Genomic DNA, 16,210 nt, shown 5'->3' with positions numbered 1-16,210 from the left:
CCCGCAAGCGGTACTCATCAGCCTGGAAACAACTGTGTGGCTGGTGCAGCCAATCCCGTTAATGCATATTTTTCCTTGATTATCAACTTTTTATCCTTCATCGCTTCTTCTGGAATAGCTTACAGGACTGTAAATAATTTCCAGTCAGCCATCTCAGTGGGTCACAATCCCGTAGAGGTTAAATCAGTGGGAGAACATCCCATATGCAAGTTTCTTGGAGGTATCCGGATGGTCAGACCCTCTTGTGCTACGTACTCTGTTATGAGACGTATCCATTGTCCTAAGATTTCTGGAATCATGGCCTTCCAATAAGTATTTATCAAGCAGGCAATTATCTGCCTAGTTGCCTGATTTCATGTAAAAAAATTTCAGATGTCCGCACTTTAGATTTAGCGGGACACAGGTTTCCCCCAGAAGGGGTGTCTTTCTCTATTACAAAACTAACTAAATGAAATGCCTCTTCAGTATCATATCCAGCTTTCCAGGATAATCCGAAGATGTGTGTTGTGCAATGCTTAAAAGCGTATGAGGTGAGAACTGCTGAGTTTCGTGCAGACATGAAGGAACAATTATTGATTGTGTTCCAAAAGCCTTTCCGCCCACTGACCCCAGCCACCCTGTCGAGATGGGTGCGGTGGCTCATGGGCAAAGCAGGCATTGATGTGTCTAAGTTTGGAGCCCATCAAAATCTTTCTCCTTGGCGGACAGCCTTGCAGATATCATGAATGCGGTTGATTGGTCAACAGAGACCACTTTTAAGTAATTTTATTACAAACCTATTGTTGATGTGGCTTCTGTAGTGGTGGCTAAGCTTTGAACAAGCATATTCAGAGCCTCCACTCCTGACATAGAAATAATAAAAAATTGCAAACATATATGACAAGAATTTTCAATTCTGTTAGGGACACGGAGGGGAGGATTATATTACCCAGATTAAATGTTTTTGAATGGTATTGTTATACTGCACAAGTATTCTTCTTATATTCTCCCTCCCCTTTCCTTAATGTCATAATTGGTGACATGTATTGAGACCAGAGTTACGGTCTTCTCTTTGGCGATTTCAGGTGCAGATAGCAAGTAATGCGCAATGATTCAGACCTACTCATTCTGCAGTTTGCGATGGAAAAACACCTCCTGTTCACTGGGCAGTTACCGAACTTCGTTTTGTCCAAGCACAAGAGCAAGGGTCGAGTCCCGTTGGGATCCAAGTTGGTTCTTTGTGAAGAAGGTTTTTCTCTAGTGAAGACGCTGCACACTATAAAGTTACTTGATAAAACTGACTTAACTGTTGGATTGTTACTCAAAGAAAGAGGACACTATCACCTTTGTAGGAGTTTATATAGGACTGTATTCTCAGGTTGGTCATGTGACATGATAATATTCATGGGTAATGTAGTATTTGTTAAACCTTTCTCTCATTGGCTGCTGTGAATAAGTAGTAGAGAAATGAGAAGCATAATCCTTGTATCCGTGTCCTGAATAGAATTAAAAATGTGTGTCACGAATGTTTGCAAATGTTTTATTCTTCTAGCCAGTTGAGGAGCATTCTGGTTTTATTAAAGACATAGAGGTGATTTTAATATGCAGTCTCTTTTCTTATTGCTTTTTCACAGCATTTCAACGAAACTACATTTACCATAATGCATTTCAGTTCAAACAGGAATAATATATATATAAGGATCATTTACTGCTGGCTCCTCCTCTTTTTTTGTTGCCAGAAGTTAAAAACATGTGTGAGTCATAGAACCAGAAATAATTGAAAAAATCCAAAATATAGGCAAAATAAATCATTGCATGTCCGTTCGACTTCTAAAGGAGGAGTCCACTTCTACTCTTCATAGTAATGTCCAAAGTCTCAGTCTGATCTTGGCCACTCAGCTTGATGTTTAATTCGCTATTGATAGTAAAGTAGATCAGATAGAGACTGTTCAGGGCAGTGGTTCTCCACCTGTAGTCCTGGGACCGGTGACAATTACTTAGAGGGTCCAAAGCAGTTTAGAAAATTAAATCATTTGTACTGATTAATAAACTGTATATGAATGCAGAAGCAAAATGTACAACTGAACATTTTAAAATATTCTGTAAATGTAAAGGAATTTAAAATTGGAGACTAGAAATAATGCTGGTATCCTCAGATTGATTGTGAGATAGTGCATGGGCATCAAACTGTATAGAATATGGATGATGGATGGCCTGAACCGTATTTAAAAGAAGCTCCAACCTTCCCATTGAAATAACATTTTGATTTTATATGTGTTTGTGAATGAAATAAAAGATTTAATCATTTGTGTATTTCCTTAATGATTCCTTGTTTCTATATTTTTGTGTATTCTTTTGCAGATTTAATTATCAAACTTTCTTAAGCCAGGGTCTCTGGATTCCAATATTTATTCATTGGGGCTCCCCGGATTCCAGTAATGATTAAGTGTGGGTCCACTGAAGTCAAAAAGCTAAGAAACACTGGTTTAGGATGAAAAATATATGTATAAAGTAGAGAAATACTAATCGCACCCATGTCTTTAATATAATCAGGTCTCTCCTCCACAACTGGCTAGGATAATCTGCAATTGTATTACAAGACAACAGCTCATAATATACATTTTCAAAGCATGTTCGCCAAAGTGGTTGATGCACGCTGCAGTAGTTTACCATAAACAGTTTTGAATGTGAGACTGTAGACTAGGTTGCTGCTTTAAGAATATCCTGAGGCCCTGCCTGGAATGCATTAGAAGCCATCACTCATTCAGCTGAAGGGCACCCTACTGATCAGGATCCACCCCTGTTAATGACATTATGTAGTTGACCCACCTCCTTGGGGTGACTGAGGATACCTGAATGAAGGGCCTCTGAAAGGCTATTATTGAGGATTTTCTGTTCTCAAACAATAGTTACTTTTATGCACCTACTGAGACACCTCCCCACACACAGCTTTGGATGTAAAGGGGAACTTGGAAGATGAATGTAAGTAGAAGAAAAAAAATTTTTTTACTACATTAAAGTGGACACCATCTGGGGAGAAGCTCATTCCTGAAATATCTAAAGCTCTGATGTCTGGCCCTCTTCTAAAAGACACCAGATGTAGTAACATCGCCAGTTTAGCTGAGAAAAGCTTGATGGACACCCGTCCTTATCTAACCATGATTTTATATCATTGTAATACTCTGTTAACGTTTCCTTAACTTTCACGAGCAGTAAGAAAAGAGTAGAAGTCAGCAGTAAGTGGCCCTTATATATCTTATTCCTGGATTGTCATTTCCTGTTTGAACTGAAATGCATTAAGGTGAATGTAGTTTTGTTGACATAGGTAAAGAGAACAGGGCTTTCGTGGACAGGAAGTAATGGCGCTCTGCTAATATTCACGTAATAGTGTGTGGATGGAAATGGTATGTTCTGGTGCTGACAGGAAGGGGGAGACCCTACAACCCCTTAATCAGTGTAGGAAAATCCAAACACAAGTACATATAGCAAAAGTTCTGTGCACTCTAATAGTATAGTAATACATCCGGTTGATGCAGTGTAAAAGCAAATGGAACCAATCCAACGTAGAAGTTCTTTGATCCGGATACCGGATACTGGACGCCAGCATCTTGGTGGAACGAAAGTATCAGAGAGCACGAACACGTGCAATTTCAAGACCGATTCAGGCCAATACATTCTTTTGTCTTATGTAATAATTACGGTTGGGAATTTTACCGCTTACTCACCCATACTGGCGTCCCCATCTATAGTTTCTTTTGAATAGCTCACAATTTTGAGTCTTGGGAGGTGATCGCCTCAACGTAAACTAGCATACCCTACCGGGTTGGAATTATCACCGGCTTGGGATGTCACTAACTTGGAATTCAGCCACAGAGCCCTGAAGAGTCGGAGAACACTGTTTCTCTGATGAAACACGTGTCGGCTGGCTGTGTGTCCTTTTGTGTGATGACCAAATAAAGAAATCAAAGAACTTCTACGTTGGATTGGTTCCATTTGCTTTTACACTGCATCAACCGGATGTATTACTATACTATTTGAGTGCGCAGGACTTTTGCTATAGTTTTGTTGACATTATGTGAATAAACAGTATGAAGAGACTGCATAATATGAGCCTCCATCTTGTAATAAAATTACTACTGAACTTTAATCCATGCAGTACCTCATTATTGAGAGGGATCTTTCACTGGCGACAAGCAAGGGATACGAATCCACATGAGCAGGATGAGAAATGTTTGTAGTTATGGATGTCAGTTGTAAGGTATTAGGTCGGACTTTATTGCAGAGATATGGTAATGAAGAAATAATTATTGCTTGTGCAACAGGAGTATTGAAAGGTACAAAAGCAAAGTACTCTTTTATAGATAAAGAAACAGTAGCTGTTAGTGGAGCACCCAAGAAATGTCATTGTTTCTTGTGGGGTAGTACATTTGTGGTGAGATTGGCACATAAACCACTCAAGGAAATATTGTCAAAGAAAGCTCTGACTCCCTCAGCCTGGGTTTCCTTATGGGTCGTTTAACTTCAAGAACATACCCTCAGTATATAATATATTCCGGATGTTCTTATCTGTGATGGCAATTGTTCGTCTACATTAGTAAGCACGTTAGTAATTAGCGATACAGAAGGAAGGACTAGAGGATGATGAGATGTGGTGAGATAAAAGTGTGTGTATGGTGACTCAAGGAGCTGTACTAGAAGAAAAATGGAAAGAAGAAGAGTGCCTCATGGATTGTAAGGAACTGATAAAAATAGGTTAGCCTGGCGTAACATCTTTAGCAAAGGAATTACATTCATTTTTTAAGGTTAGGGGAGAGTTACCAGAAAAAGATAACCTGCTATTTAGAGGTAAGATGTTAGTAGTGCCCACAAATTTGAGGTAGGATGACGGATTTAGGCATTGAGGGCCATCTTGTCATTGTAAAGTGCAAGCAAAGAGTGTGTGCAGATTTCTGGTGGCCTGCATTGACTTAGCAAAGGAGAGAGTTGTCCGGCAGTATAGCGAATGCAATGCCATGATAAAGTGTGCATGACATGTATCCCTCCGATGACTTGTAGGGATTTACCGAAGGGTGCATCAGAGGAAATTGCTGTTGACATCTTGTATCCTTTGAAAGGGGTAGGTTCTACTCCATATATAATTGTTGCCATAGATCTGTACTCGAAGTGGCCAAAACTTTCTTGTGTTAGTGACTTCACATATAGAACTGGGATTATTTCTTTGTTAGGGCTTCTAAATTTCTTATTCACTAACAATGGAGTGCAAATGTGCTCTAAAGAAGTTGGACTTTTTCCATAAGGGTGTGGGAGAGCACTTAAAAATCTTATTGTAGCACCCAGAAAGTAATTGCATGGTTGAGCGCATTAACAAGACTATCAAATGATGCATCCAGTTAGCTAGTGCAAATAGGCATGATCGGGAAAAAGTTTTTACAGGAACGTTTGATGACATACCGACTATCTCCACATTCAACCAAAGGGAAGATGCTGTTTGAATTGTTTTGTGGCAGGAAGCCACATTCTACATTAGTACCATGGTGAATGGATTGGAAGAAAGGATGGTTTGGAGATGGATCGCTGGAGAGTGTATGAAAACAGAAATGTGAAAGTCAAGAAACAATACAATGATTTGAGAAAGAGAATGAAAGTGAAGGATGTAGAAGTGGGTAATTATGTTAAAATAAGAAATCCAGTGAGCGCCAAGGAATTATCTAAATGTACAGACCCTAGAAAGGTAGTGAAGATCTTTAACAATCCTATCGAGACATGCGATGGCCGCATACGGAATCTGAGCAGTGGCAAAGATAAATAAGTATATTGATCCCACAGACATGCCATGGGGACTAATTCCACATCAAGGGAACAAACGGAATGTGATCAGAGAAACAAGATCAGTACATGCCCCTTTACCATGAGGAACTTTCCTGAGACAAATGTTAGAGAACATTATCCTGTACCAGGAAAGGAAAGAAGAATTTGCAAGATGTCTACTTATTTTAAAGATTACGTAGTATAGAGACTGATAAGATATGTGTTTTGTGGGTGTTTTAAATAGAGTAGCTAGAGGAATGATGATTATACTTAATGGGTGGAATGACTTGTTTATAAAGGGGAGGTGTAGGATGGTATCTGCTAGTCTGGTTGGGATCCTGCTAATCAGGACCCCAGCCTCTGTGCTTTCTCCCCAAAATTGGTTTGGTAAGTACTTAGGTACATCCTAGATTGGACACTGGTGCAACCTTATCAGTCCCTAGTATATGGAACTAAGGTACTAAGGTACCCAGGGCATAGGTACACCAGGGGTCCCCCATGGGCTGAGGCATGTATTATGCCACCCATGGGAGACCACTCAATTAGTAACTACAGCTCTGCCATTGCAGCCTGTGTAAGTTGGTGAGGTTCTGTATTTCGCGACTCTGTTCGTGTTCGGCTGCCATTTTGCGAGTTACCTCCATTTTGTGTTGCCCTCACTCAGGCAGCACGGCCAACCAGGTATTTGTGGTTGTCGTTTTCCTGCATTCACATACTAAGTAACCTTTTCGCCTCTATTTACTAGTCTAGTGTCAGGGTCTGACCGAGTACAACAATCCATGTCTCATTAACTAATCCCAGTCCCGACTATCTGTAGGTTCGCACCATTCTTTCCTGAGGCTATCTTATCTGCTGTCCTTCACCATTCCCTCCATGAACTCTCTGATTCCACAACTGTCCTTCTTAAACATGCAAATGTGTTTCTTCACCTGCAAGTTGGATTGTGTGGGTTCATTTGCAAATAGCTTCAGGGGTTGGGTAACAAACACAGCCAACAACCAAGCTTGTTTGAAGTTACGTAATACTTTGCTTTCCGAGCCCCTCACATTTGTCTGATTTGTATGTCTTGGGATTATTCATTGTGTATCTCAAATGTATATAAACCCGTGTGCCACGGAGTTCGAGAGCAGTCTCCTTTGAACATACCTTCTGTACTTCAGGGACAACTGTGCTGGCTGCAGCTAATAAAATACGATCTTCTACGCCAATGGAGTGTCCGGTGTCTCTGTTCGACCAGGAAGGAGAACTCGAAGATTTAGGCGTACCCTGCGCCCGCCGGGCCTTTAAGGCTCCGGTTCTTCAATTGGCGCCCAACGTGGGGCGGCTTCAGTGGGAGCGGTTCAGCCTGAGGATTGTGAGGAGCCCCGCATGAAATTCCGGAGGAAGCGCACCACACGATTGGCCCCTGCATGTCATAAGTGGACCGAAGGTCTTTACAGCGCGGCTTCCCCCCTTTTTTTGCTGACGGCTGCTGACGACTGCTACCCTGACTGCCGCCCTGCCTTGGTCCTTTCGGTGATGATTGCTATTGCGAGACGGTAGACGGACCTCCGGTGGTGTAAAAAGACACTTAGTTAAGTATTTGGTGGGTCGCTATCACAAATTTGTTTTGTTTCTGTTTTGGGTTTCTATTCGGCCTCTGCAGTGGCCGAAGCCAAGGGGTAAGTACGTTTGTGCAGTGTTATTGGCATTAACCCCTTGATGATTGAGAAGAGACCAGTGAAATAACGATGCCTGGTTTCAGTAAGTTTAAACGTTGGTGTTGTTGTTCTTGTGATAGGGATTCCCAGCTGGAGGACTCTTTACCGATCCCTACGGGTGGAACTCCCACTTATGAGTTATATTCGAAACATGGTATCGGCCCCATTGCCTTTAATGAGATATGGATCCGATATACTAAAAAGGATGGTGTTTTGCAATGGCCACAGAATGGTAGCTTTGATACCAATATATTAAATAATTTAGAAACGAGTCTATTTAAAAGAAAAGCCCGGCTGGCAATGTTTGACTCTTTCCGCCTCAGGCGAAAAGAAGCCAAACAGAAAGAAATAAAGCAGGCAAAAAGAGATAGGAAAGTGCAAGGGATGACAATTACACAGGCTGCCCAACAGTTTGCAAATAATGAGTCTGATTATGCGATGGAGATAACGGAAAGACGACATCGTATGGCGATAGATAGGTGCTATCCGGCGTTGCCTATTTCCCCTCCAGAGAAGAATAGGGATCCTGAGGAAGATCCTTTAATGGCCCGCTTATTGAGGTTGCCTCCGCCCTATGCACAAGGTGCTACTCCACCCCCGTTAGCACCTCCCGCTCAGCCAGTGGCCATTCAGTTGCCGATTGTCCAGCCACCTGCACAACCGATCGTTGCTGCTTTGCATATTCCTATTCCCCCACATTTGCCTCTCCCTGTAATTCAGCCCCCACCTCCCTCGTTGTCAACTTCTTTGCCTATGCAATCTACTACGCGTCCGCCGGTGTCGCCTTCCACTTCCCTTATGTCACCTGTTCTTTTAAGTGATACCCCGACCACGCAGAAGCGACTGTTAGACGCTGTCTCAGGTTTCTTTTCTCCTTTACTTGGATCGTTAAATATGTCTCCGGCCCTTTCTCGACGGCAATCCCGTCAGCAAATTCCACTTTCAGACGAGAAAACGGTGTTGGGTTCTCTCGCTCGCAGGTGGATTAAGGAAGGTCCAATATATAGTGCACGGGATATTATGAGTTCTTTCTGCCAATGGGCCGAGCCCACCCAGAGATATGTTTTCGATGTTATGTGTGACACTCTGGTTAAGGGATGGGAGGATATGGAATTGGATACAGTTCCCCCGGATTTGTTGAGAGTTCAGGCTGATTTTGACAAGGGTCTTATAGTGGGACCAAAAGTCGAGGAGACTATAAATGCGCTCGTTGCTTTTAGAACGATACTCTCTTCGTTGACTCTTCCAGAATGTGATCCTATTGTCGGACAGGAATTAAAGCACTATCCGATGCGTGAAGTTCCTCCAGTATGGAGAGACGCAGTGGGTGGCGCCCATCCCGTACCAGCCCACTTTCAGCGTGTATGGGTTCATGTCCCCTGGAAAAGGTCTGAGGTTTTGGCTCTTAAACAGACTCTGCCAGACCCTCGTAAAAACCCTGCTGGTTACCATAAAGAATTGTCCCAGACGGTTGAGGCTTGTATTATGAACTTAGCCGATATCGATATGTTATTTGGGAATGTAGTCCCGCAATTCTTATGAGCTCGGGTTCGTAGAGAGGACCATGCAGTAGAATTAGGTGGTGATTGGGCTGCTATACGCGCCGCAGACGCAATGCAAGTGGGCGATGCGAAGCCCGATGTTCTGATTATGGAACTCCCTGGTAGAATTATTACTCTAATGAAGACAATGATGCCCGCAGTACGAGTAAATTGGGATAAGTTGGCTGCATGTAAACAAAAGATAGATGAGAGTGTCTCCGACTTCTTTACTCGTTTCGAGGAGACATTTATTGATCACAGCGGGCAGGACATGACTACTGAGGGTGGCTAACGTTTGTTTGTGGACAAGTTTGTATTTAACTTACTTCCCGAGTTATCCAACAAATTGAAAAGTTCCGAGAGTTCATGGGCTGTTTCCTCTCCTGCCCAGATATTAGCCACTGCACAATATTATGAGAATAGGAATAAGGAGGAGAAAGATAAGCAAGAGAAGAAGAATAGAGATCTGTAAACTAAGGTCCTTTTACAACAGGCTTATCCTCCACGTTTTCCTCAGCGTCAATTCCCCCAGCCTCCGCAATTTCAGAAGGTATTTCAAAAACCTGAGCCTTTTGTTCCACGACCTTTGTTGGGTCCTAACCAGTGTGCTTATTGTAAAGAGGATGGCCATTTTAAGAATAGTTGCCCAGTTCTGTTACAGCGTAGTAATGGGATGTCTGTTCCACCTGGTCGCGGTGATTTTCTGCCACCATCCAGGGGTAGAGGAAGAGGTGTGTTCCCTCAAGAACAGCGTTCTTTCCCTCCTCCGAATGCTACGAATTATTTCGATCAACAGAAAGCTCAGTCTGCACAATACTACACTGATGATTGTTATGTGGACAATGGGAACGAAGGTTTCCACACTGAATAGGACAGCCATGGACAAAGTGAGGGAGTTGTATCGATTCCAGTAGACCAGAATGGGCCTTATGTTATCGTCAACACTAAGGGTGTTTTAGAACCATTTCTGTTGGATACTGGTGCGACGAGAAGTTCTATCATTCTTTCTAAACTCCCTGGGGCACCTTTGTCTGGCTCAGTGAATACATCTGTAGGATTTTCTGGCGCCCCTGTCTGTAATCCGGTCTCTTGCCCACTGCCTATCACAATTGGTCCTTATAACTTGGAGGCTCCACTTATTTTGACAGCTAGTTGTGGTGAGAACTTATTGGGTTTGGATTTGTTGAATAGGTTGTATGCAACATTACATTGTTCTCCTTCTGGTGTGCATCTCACTCTAGGAAGAAAATTGACTTCTTCGATGTACTTGTCCCGAGACCAATTTTCACCTGAGTTGCTCTCTCTCCCTGAAATGCTCTGGGCTACAGGCCCAAATGATGTAGGCCGCCTTGAAATTCCACCTTATGTTGTTACACTTAAGCCCAATGTCAAATTGCCACATATTCCTCAATACAAAATATCTAGTGATGGAGAGAGAGCGCTTTTGGCTATTATTCATGATTTGGTTCAGAAGGGTGTGGTTGGGGAAACGAGAGGAAATGTGTGCAATAGTCCTGTGTTGCCGATTCTTAAAAGAACAGATCCTTCCCAGCCCCCTGTTTATAGATTTGTGATTGATCTACGAGAAGTAAACAAAATTGTTGTCCCACAGTTTCCTGTCGTCCCGGACATCACAGCCCTGCTGACGATGATACCTGCTTCGGCAGCTTGGTTCTCTGTAATAAGAATGCTTTCTTCAGCATTCCCATCGCTGAGGAGAGTAGGGATATTTTTGGCTTCTCTTTAGGAGGTCGAAGTTTCCGATTTAAAAGAGCACCACAAGGTTATTGTGAGAGTCCCTCTATTTATAGTCAGGCTCTTAAATCCCAGCTTGATACTTTCCCTTTGCCTTCAGGTACTACCCTTATTCAATATGTGGACGATTTGTTGGTGGCTGCTGATTCAGAGGATGTTTGTAGGGACGTGACTGTTGCACTGCTGCACCATTTGTCTGATCTCAATCATAAGGTGTCACCCTCCAAATTGCAGTTTGCCCGCCAAGAGGTTACCTACTTAGGTCATCTCTTGTCGAAGGAGGGAAGGCGATTGACCCCAGAACGTATTCAAGTTATTGCACGAGTGCCTGTGCTGACTACTCGGAGAGAAGTGCGTGCCTTCTTGGGCATTACCTATTATTGCAGACAGTGGATCCCCAATTTTTCCTTATTAGCTAAACCTTTGTTAGCACCTACATTGAAGGATAGCCCTCATCCGCTTCCTTGGACTGAGGAGTGCCAGAAGAGTTTCTCTGACTTACGTACTGCTCTGTGTTCTGCTCCTGTGTTGGGTACCCCGGATTATAGTGAGCCTTTTAGGCTCTATGTCCGTGAGAGAGAAGGTTGTGCATTGTCAGTCTTGACCCGACAGTTTGGAGATAAACAGAGGCCATGTGTCATGCCCCAAGCCCCCTCCTAGTGCGCTGGCCCTTTAAACATGCACTACTTAGGTGCCCTTAACCCATGGAGCGACGCTTCACGTTCTTGCGTCTAGCTCCGTTGGGTCCGTTCCGGTGCCTGACTTCCTGTGCCTGACTTCCGGTTTCTCTTCGTCTTGGTGTTTGTTCCGTAGTGAGAGTCCTCGGCTCTGTTTGGTTCATCCTGAGCCTTTCCCGGCCGGCGCTCTCCTTACACATCGCCACCCCACCGCGCTTGTGTACATTTGACACGTTCTGTGTCTCTCCGCATTTAGACTGCATTGCAGTATTCTCTCATCTTGCCCGGCGGCCGGGTTTTACTCCGCCATCCGGCGAGATTCCCTTGCCATATCCTTTGCCTCATTTCAGCTCCGCTTTTCAGCCGGGCTTGGCTCCGCTGAAGAGCCGGGCATCCTCCCTCTGTTTTTGTCCTCCTTGGTGTTACGCTCCGCTTGTCAGCCGGGTTCTACTCCGCTGACGGGCCGGGCACACATTCTCCCTCACTTTGTCTTGCCTCACCGGGTTGCTCCGCTACCAGCCGGGTATTGCTCCGCTGGTGGCTGGGTGGTTTACCGGTGCTCTCTATTTAGTTAGTTAGGTCTTCTCCTTTTCCCTGATTTCACCATATTCCTTGGGGTTCGTAGTACTGGTGTTTATTCACCTCATTTTGGACTTGAACTATTGCGTGGACCAGTGAGGAGTGGGATGCAGATTCATGTTCCAGAAATACGGTAACAGCGCATTTCTGCGCTGCATATAGTGTTGTTATAAGTGTTACTGTATTGACTCTGACTCCTTGTTTTGATCATTATAGATGTTGTTCTCACCATCAAGAATATTGACTATCAAATGCTTATATTAGGATATCCTGTGGGGTGTGCTTCGAGGCTGTTAAAGACAATAGAACAGAGTGAGCACGATATATTGTTTGTCTCTTACTACGACAAGTATACATTGGGTACGTGAATTTATGAGGTTATTGTCTTCTTCACTACAGCTCCAGTTATATTCCTTTCCAGAGGTTTTCACATATGCATTCAGGGACAACAATGTACAAACATCTAGGTATGTGAGGTTATGTACGAAACTTAGGAATGTGATTGTCCTCTCCAGATTGAAGAATATAACTCTTTGCATTACAGTCTCTCCTGATTACCAAGTCCACACGAAGGTTGAAACGACCAGACTGAAGACCCTCAACACCCAGTTGTTACCCCAACCTTTCCTTGTTTTGTTTCCCTGTTTTCCCCTGGCTAGCCTCCTGTGCTCTAGTGCTTGATAGAGTAGTAGGCAGCAGGGGAAGGCTGTGGATTATACTTCGGATTCCTGACGCTCCTGCAGAATCATCGTGTATCCTTTACAGAACGTGAAGCCCAAGTGGTTAGTTCTGCCCGAGCGTCATGGATCTCGAAGCGGTCACGCTGGCGGATGTGGCAGGTATGTTGGGTAATCTGCAGGTTGAGACTCAGACATTGATGGCCAGAATGGACTCCCTGCAGAGACAACAGACTTCTAATGCCACAGGAGGGGGGCCATCGGTAGTGCAAGTGACTACTCCCCATTCAATACCTCTAGCACCCCCTGAGCGTTTTTCAGGAGAAACAGCGCGCTGCGCGGCTTTCCTCAGTCAATGCCAACTTCATTTCTCCTGCAAGGCTCAATGTTTTCCCTCTGATCAGGCCAAAGTAGCCTTTGTAATTTCTTATCTCAGTGGTTCTGCCGCTGATTGGGCTATACCCTTAGTAGACAGAGATGACCCCCTGTTACATAATTATGCAGCTTTTCGTCGAGAATTCCGTAAGCTCTTCGATAGACACATGTATACGCATTCTGCCGATACTGAATTATTAGAACTAAAACAGGGTACTCAGGATCTGGTGACCTATATTACTAAGTTCCGCCGATTGGTGATTGAGTCCGATTGGCCGGAAGAAAAACGCAGCACCATGTTCTACAGGGGGTTGCGAGAAGAATTGAAAGACGCCTTGTCCCAGATAGTCGACCTTCCTACCTCTTGTAGTGCTCTCACAGATTTGGTAGTGAGAATAGATCATCGTTTGCATGAACGAAAGAAAGAAAAAGGGAAGCATGAGTATCGGTATGTTGCTCCGAAGGATAAAAAACCTGCCCCTGAAAAAGCCACGGAAGACAGCGAACCCATGCAGATAGGCATAGTCCGAGGTCCTCTGACTTCCGAGGAAAGACAGAGGAGACGAACTCTACGGTTATGTCTGTATTGTGGGAAAGCGGGTCATTTCCTAAGGGAATGCCCAGTCAAACCCGCTCAGTCCAAGGTGTCGGGAAACTAGTCAGCCTGAGTTCTTGTGAGACGAGGAACTCAGGTAGGTCTGGACTAACAGTCTCTTCTTCCGACTATACGTACGCTCCTACTAACCATCTGTATATACCTGCATATCTCACACAAGGCACTCTTGGTCTACACGTATTGATAATGGTTGACTCTGGGGCTTCTGGTAACTATATGGACAGGGAATGGGCTAGAGAGAATATGATAACCGACACTAAGAAGGAGATTGCCAGTAATGTCACTACCATCGATGGCAGTCCCCTTCTTTCCGGTCCAGTTACTCATCACACCAACTCGATGCACTTGGTTATAGCTCCTGATCATCATGAGGATATAATGTTTGATTTAATTTGTTCCCCACAGTTCCCTGTGCTTCTGGGTATCCCATGGTTAAGGTCACACAATCCTGTCATCAATTGGGTAACATCCACTATAACCTTTCCTCCGGTGGTGCTGGGGCCTGTTGTAGGAGTTTCTCATAGAGAGGTACACACAGCCAAGGAGGAACAGGAAGACTATCCTGTTCTACCATCCTGTTACCATGAATTACAAGCAGTCTTTGATGTACAGGAAGCGGAGGGTCTTCCGCCGCATCGTGTCTACGACTGCCGTATTGATCTAGAGGCAGGAGCCAGGATACCATGTAGTAGAGTGTATGCACTCACTGAGAAGGAGAACGTGTATTTACGGGAATATCTTGACTCTATGCTTGAGAAAGGATTTATCAGACCTTCGCGATCCCCGGCCTCTTCTTCCTTGTTTTTCATTCCTAAAAGGGAAGGGGGCCTGCGGTGTTGCATCGATTACAGGAAGCTTAATGAAGTGACCATAAAAAACCGATACCCTCTTCCTCTCATAGCCTCCCTCCTTGACAGAATACGCAATGCCCAATATTTCACCAAATTGGACTTGCGGGGCGCTTATCATCTGGTACGAGTCAGGGAGGGAGACGAGTGGAAGACTGCGTTCTGCACTAAGTATGGTCTCTTCGAGTACCTTGTGATGCCCTTTGGGCTCTGTAATGCCCCAGCGGCGTTTCAATTCTTCATAAATGAAGTCTTGAAAGACATTCTCGATGACTACGTCATTGCCTACATTGATGACCTGCTGATCTTTTCCTCTAACTTGGAGACGCACCAACAACATGTCCGTAACGTGTTAGAACGGTTACTTAATAATCAGTTGTACTGCAAGTTGGAAAAATGTACTTTTCATACTCAGGAAGTCCCGTTCCTAGGATATATAGTTTCCCCTGGTGGACTGCGCATGGATCCCTCCAAGGTAGAGGCTGTACTGGCATGGCCGGCTCTGCGGACGGTTAAAGAAGTCCAGAGTTTTATAGGTCTGGCCAATTTCTATAGGAGATTCATTCGCAATTTCTCGGACTTGGTATCACCCATAACATCTTTGTTAAAAAAGGGGGTTCCTTTTGTCTGGTCCGGTGAGGCAGAGCGATCCTTCCAGATGCTTAAGAATGCATTCACTAGTGCCCCGGTGCTGCTTCATCCCGACCCTGCTCTGCCCTTTGTGGTGGAGGTAGACGCCTCGCAAGTGGCAGTGGGAGGTGTTCTATCTCAGGCAGATGCGGTGTCCGGTGAGTATCATCCAGTGGCCTATTACTCGCATAAACTCTCCCCTGCGGAATACAATTATGCGGTCGGGGACAAGGAACTCCTGGCCATCAAGAAGGCATTCGAAGAGTGGCGGCAGTATCTCCTAGGTGCAAGACACCCTGCGGTAGTCTACACCGATCATCGCAATCTCCAATATCTGAAGACAGCGAAAGCACTTTCCATGAGACAACTGCGTTGGGCTCAGTTCTTCAGTGAGTTCGACTTCACTGTACAGTACAGACCAGGCAAACGTAATGGGAAGGCAGATGCCCTTTCAAGGTTGGGTTTTGATACACCTACAGATCCCATTGAGCCTACACCGATTATCCCTAGAATGAATATTGTAGGAGGAACTAGGTCAGAGGAGGAGTTTTTGGTACAAGTTAAGTGTAGTCAAGCGTCAGCAGACATGCAGGCTCTAGTGGGTTCACAAGACACGACCAAGAAGGGAGACCTAGTGTGCGTACAAGGGGGAGTGGTTATACCGACAAAGAACCTCCAAAACCAGGTTATGCAGTGGTATCATGCACATCCCATAGCGGGCCATCCAGGGATTAAGAAGACCATTAGTACTGTGCGTGAGCGCTATTGGTGGCCTTCCATGTTGGCAGATATAGAAAACTTTGTGAAGACCTGCTATGTGTGTGCACAGACTAAGGTTTCTCGCCTCAACCCTGTAGGCCTTCTCATGCCATTACCTCCCCCTCCCGGTCCCTGGCATACGGTGTCCCTTGATTTTATAGTGGAACTACCGCTCACCAAGGCAAAGAACACTACGCTACTGGTGGTGGTGGATATGTACACCAAGATGGCTCATTTTGTACCGTTACAACGTCTTCCCACAGCAG

Source organism: Lissotriton helveticus, chromosome 4_1 (assembly GCF_964261635.1).
Source record: "Lissotriton helveticus chromosome 4_1, aLisHel1.1, whole genome shotgun sequence".
In the NCBI taxonomy this organism is placed as follows: domain Eukaryota; kingdom Metazoa; phylum Chordata; class Amphibia; order Caudata; family Salamandridae; genus Lissotriton; species Lissotriton helveticus.
The sequence above is the reverse complement of the archived record's forward strand: the minus strand, read 5'-3'. Positions refer to the sequence as shown.